Here is a 5,561-nt window from a genome sequence, read left to right as displayed (position 1 = left end):
TTCTAACAGCTAAGTCAATAGCTTCAAATATCCAGTGATTCGCAGAGTCAAACCACGTATGGATGGAGTATATTCGCTCATCGGTATTGCCAATAGACACCTTATTTCACGGTTTGGATAGTAAAGTAGAATGTTAAACCGTTCGAGACCCTTGCCAATTGATATAAAGTCAAGCACATTCTGAATCCCTACCTTCCGCCAACCTCGCCTGCTTCACCGAGAGTATAACTTCGTGTTCAGAGAAACACAATAGTATATATTTTAGTGCCCGCACCTTAATTTATGTATGAATTAGAATATCGTTGGTCAAACCGATCGAGAACGTTACCATCCTCTTTGAGTGACGCAGAGCTAAGTCTATAGCTTAATTTATCCTGTGACACCGAGAGTCAAACCATTGCAGCTTTCAATCCGCTGTACACTATTGGTTATGGACACCTTAATTCGCGGTATGATTAAAACAGTTGGGCCTCCAACTGTCTGAGAGTGTTACCAATGGGTATAAAGTCAAACGGTTTACAGAAGACCTTACTCTCCTGAAGAATATCTGGCTGCATCGAGAGTATTACTTCGTGTCGAACGGATGAGTCAATAGCTCCATCTATCCTGTGATTTCGAGAGTCATACCATGTAAGCCGAGAGTAAGTCCGCTGAATAATATTGGCAGTTGTGACCTTAATTCACGGTTTGGATATTAAAGAAGGCCGTCAAGCCGTTGTATATCATTACCTATTGGGGTAAGTCAAACTTCTTACGGAATGCCTGGGCCTCCGAAAAACTAACCCACAATATCGAGAGCGTAACATCGTGTTCAGAGGGACGAACTAGTATACATTTTATTATCCGGCACATTAATGTCATGCGTGAATTAGAAGATCGGGAGTCAAACCGTTCGAGACCGTTACCACCTTCTATGTGATTCGAACGGCTAAGTCTGTAGCTTGACATACCGTGTGTCCCCGAGAGTCATACCAGGTATTCGATATAAGGTATAAGAGTAAATTCGCTGAACAGTGTAGGCAATAGACACCATAATTCACTGTTTCAATGTTAGAGTAGAACGCCAAACCGTTTGAGAACGTTACTAGTTGCTATAAAGTCAAACATTTAACCGAAGGCCAAACATACCGCGTACGTCACCCGCTCCATTCGGAGTATATCGTCGTGTTCAGGGAGAGTAATTATTTTTCATTTAAGTGAGGGGCACCTTAATTTCAGGTATGAATTCGAAGATCGTGTGTCAAAAGCGTTCGGAATCGTTAAAACCATCTAGAGGAATCCAATTGCCTTGTCAATAGCTTCACCTACGCTTGTCATTCCGAGTGTCAAGCCTTGTATTTCAGGAGTTATTCCGCAAAACAGTATTCGCAATAGGCACATTAATTCACGATTTGAATATTAAATTAGAGCAACAAACCGTTTGAAAGCGTTACCAATTGGTATAAACTCAAGCGTATTATTAGCGACCTTGCCGTTCGAAAGAATAACGCGCTGTATCGAGAGTATAACTTCGTGTTAACAGATACAAATGAGTGTACATTTTGGTGACGGGCGCCTTAAATTCACGTATGAATATGATGCTCGATTTTCAACTCGCTCGAGAACGCTTCCATGTTCCTTGAGATTCGGACGGCTCAGCAAATAGCTTCACCTATACTGTGATTTCGAGAGTCAAACCTGGTATTCTAGGAGTAAATCTGCTGAACAGTATAATGAATGGAAACATTACTTCACGGTCTGAATATTGAAGTGGAGGGTTGACCCGTATGAGAACGTTACCAATTGGTATAACGTCTTACTCTTTACCGAAGACCTTACAATCCGAGAACCTAACCCGCCGTATCGAGAGGATAACCTTGTTTTCAGCGATACAAATAACTATACAATTTAGTGAGGAGCACCATAATTTCATGTATGTCTAACAAGGTCGAGCGTCAAACAATTGGAGAGAGTTGCCAATTGTTATAGAGTCAAACTCTTCACCGAAGGCCTTATCGTTACAAGAAACTGTCCAGCTGTTTCAGAGAGTGTATCCTCCTGATCAGAGAAACAATTAGGTACACATTTTAGTTACGGTCAACGTAGGTTCATGTGTGAAGTAGAAGATCGAGTGTCAATACTTTCGAGAACGTTACGACCTACTTTGAAGGATGATCCACTAAATCAGCAGCTTCACCTGTCCTGTGACTACGAGAGTCAAACCAGATTTTGCGAGAGTAAATGCACTGTACAGTATTGGCAATAGACACCTCAGTTCACGGTTTGAGTATTAACACTATTCCTACCGACATTTCACGTATACCTATTCCTACCGCGACCGGTCAAATGAGCGGTCTTTCACAACTTACATTTTTCAACATTGAATGCAAACCAATAGCCAGTTTACCAGTATAAAAATATACTTTCTTTTACTCAACAGTACATAATCTACATTTTATTCTTTTTCGTAACATTTTTCCAAATGGGCTTCCCAACTGTACATTTTCCGCATACAGACTTTTTACATTTTAGACAGACTTTGTACGTCTTATTATGATTACAATACCTTATCCGACATGCTTTCCGTTCACGGGAACCTGTATTTGTACTTGCGATGGGCTTTAATTGATTTTGATTGTCGTGCTTTTGTTGGTATTCAATGGCAAGTTCTTCTGCGAATTGGAACAGAAATTCCTGTCTTGTAATTTCTCCTCCCGAAGTTTCTTTATATAACACCAATGCATTTATCCGGCTAAATCCAAGATATTAAAAAATACTTGGAAAGGCCATATCCGAGATTTAGATTTTACCGAATAATTTCTGGCCGTTTGATCGGTCACATCTACGCCAAATTTTGTGCTATTATACAATTGAATCGTCTCCGGTGTTCGGTGTCAATTTCTTCAGCTTGTACGGAGTTGTGCGATGAGCTGAAAATTTGATCTTTCATTGTTGGTTTGGCTTTGTAAATTGTCAACATACTATTATTTCTGCGACCGAGTATGATTAAGAAAAGTGCCATGTCGTCGTTTTTCAGTTTTGTCGGTCTTGGTGGCACTTTTCTATTTGCTCTAATTGTCGCAACAATTGTAGTTTTTTTTGCTAAAAGTGTTGTTGCTAAAGGTTGGCTTGTGAAAAAGTTGTCTGTGGTTATATTTTTTCCACATTCTACATACGGTTCTGCTAATTTAATAGTGACAAACTCCCCAAGATGAACTGAGAATTCTCTATTTTCATCATTTCCCAAATATGGAAAGCCGTTTATTATATATTTGCAACGTACATCGTATAATAACCAAAATTTTAGACCAAATTTGTCCGGTTCATTGGGCATGTATTGAGTGAATCTACACCTTGCTTTCGTTGGAAACAATTGTTCGTCAGTCGTAATATATCGACCTGGTTTATGGCAATTTTGACTGTTGTCAATAAACTTGTACCAAACTTCGGAAATCGTAGCGAATTTATCGGTTTGTAACCGTTCGTTTCGTTGATTCCTGTCATCAAATCGAATAAATCTCATAATCTCCGTGAAGTCAAGTCTACTCATAGTGCTTGAGAAAAAAGGCGGGCCCCACTTTCTATTCCATAGAACTGCTATATCTATATCCTTAGCCTCATATGCGCCTCGTGCATACATACCTGCAAAAAATGCATATAACTATGCAGTAGACTGTTCCCATTTATATCCCAAAAATCTGAATGCCTCTGCCTCTGTGCACATTCTCATATGTTCGATTACATTCTTATAAATTATCACAGAAAATGCCGTCCTAACTTCGCCTTTCATACTATCAGGTTTACTGTACCCAGTCGGGCTTGATGTTTCCCGAAAAATATGACCAGGTGCTCTTCCAGGATTAGTCCCTCTTTTTGATTCCTGCCAAACAGTTCCGACCTCCGCAATTTCGCTTGCCTCTCCCTCATTCTCACTGTCGGAACTAACTAAAAATCTCCTTCTCTTTCGTCGTCTTCGTACGTTCGAAATATTCCCTTCGTCCTCATACGTCTTCGAGTCGGTTTCGAATGGATCATAATTTTCCGTATTGTCATTTTCCATATCCTGAATTTCCAGATCATCTTCAGAACATTCTGCATCGATATCATTTATACTCTCTGATAATACATTCGCACTCCGCTAACGTCATGATATTTTGGGGTGAGTATTTAACGGGGGAAATAAAAACTAAAATATTAAAATATATATCAAAGTGGATGAAAAAATGAATAAAAGACAAAATGTGAAACTTACTGCGACGTATTATTAGACTTACTCACCACTATGAAAATTGCACTTATAGCACGTTACGATATAAAATGTAACAAAATAATAATAATAGGCTGCCAAGTATGCTCTTTGTGACTGTCACATTTCGATGCACACTGTTCGAGTCGAAAAACTATACTGATTTGAATTCGTGGGAAGACGTCCGTGCATTACCTTAAGTTATAAGTTTATTCATTTTACGCCACAGTAGAGAAGATGGCGTCAGAGCATTCGAGGATCTGGACCGTATCGGATATCAATCAAGCAAATAAACACCGCTAACCCGATAGTCGAGCGAGAAATGTAAACACTAGGAAGTGCCGTAAACCATTTTCTGGAAGGCATTTCTCGGATAAAATCGTGCCACGACTACATTACCTTTCGTCTGTAACGACTTTATAGTTTGGGCATTGAGTCTTAGAGAGAAACAATTGCAATGATGCAAAAATTATACTACCGGTCAAATGACCGGTCATGGTAGGTTAGACAGGCTACAAATATTTTTCAGAAAATAAGCAATAAAAAAATAAGTGCATATTGAAAAATGTATCATACATATATATGAGGAAATGTCGTAAATTTACAGGCCATTCACTTACGTTGAATGTATGAAATTCCAAATTCCAAAAAATTTGAAAACGATCATTTGACCGGTCCTGGTATGAATAGTGATAAAGCAGCCGTCAAGCGGATGTTCAACATTACGTATTCATGTAGGATTACGCTTCTTACAGAATTCCCTACCCTCCCAAAACTGACCAGCTGCATCCAGACTATAACATCGCGTTTAAAGGCACGAAATAGTATACAATTTTAGAGGCGAGCACCGTAATTTCATGTTTGAAACAGATGGTTGGTGGGCAAACCGCTCGAGGATGTTGCCACCTCCTGTCAGAGACGAATGGCTAAGTTAATAGATTCACCTATCCTGTGATACCGAAAGCCAAACCTGGAATTTCTGGGGAAAATCCACAGGACAGTATTGATAAAAGACACCTCAATTCACTGTATGCATATTAAAGTACAGTGTCGAACTGTTGTAGAACGAGACATATTGGTATGAAGACATCCTCATGACCGAAGGTTTTACCTGCCGAGAAGCATACCCGCTGCATCCAGTGAATAGTCTTCGTTTTCAGAAAAACACATTAGAATACATTATAGCGATGGGCGCCATTACTTCGTATATTGCTTAGAAGACCGCATGTCAAATCGTTCGAGCACGGTACCACCTTCCTTGAGAGTTAAACAGTTACGCTAATAGCACCACCTATCTTGTGATTTCGAAATTCAATCCAGGTATTCCGGGAGTAAA

General features: G+C 39.6%; 1 pseudogene; it reads right to left on the bottom strand.

The window, feature by feature from the left end:
* Positions 1 to 1,962: 1,962 nt before the first annotated feature.
* LOC143220908 (uncharacterized) lies at positions 1,963 to 5,350 on the bottom strand (annotated as a pseudogene).
* Between the last annotated feature and the right edge of the window lie 211 nt (positions 5,351 to 5,561).

The sequence above is a fragment of the Lasioglossum baleicum genome, unplaced genomic scaffold (genome assembly GCF_051020765.1).
Source record: "Lasioglossum baleicum unplaced genomic scaffold, iyLasBale1 scaffold1719, whole genome shotgun sequence".
Lineage (NCBI taxonomy): Eukaryota > Metazoa > Arthropoda > Insecta > Hymenoptera > Halictidae > Lasioglossum > Lasioglossum baleicum.
Note: the sequence above shows the minus strand (reverse complement) of the source record. Positions and strands in the feature narration are given on the sequence as shown.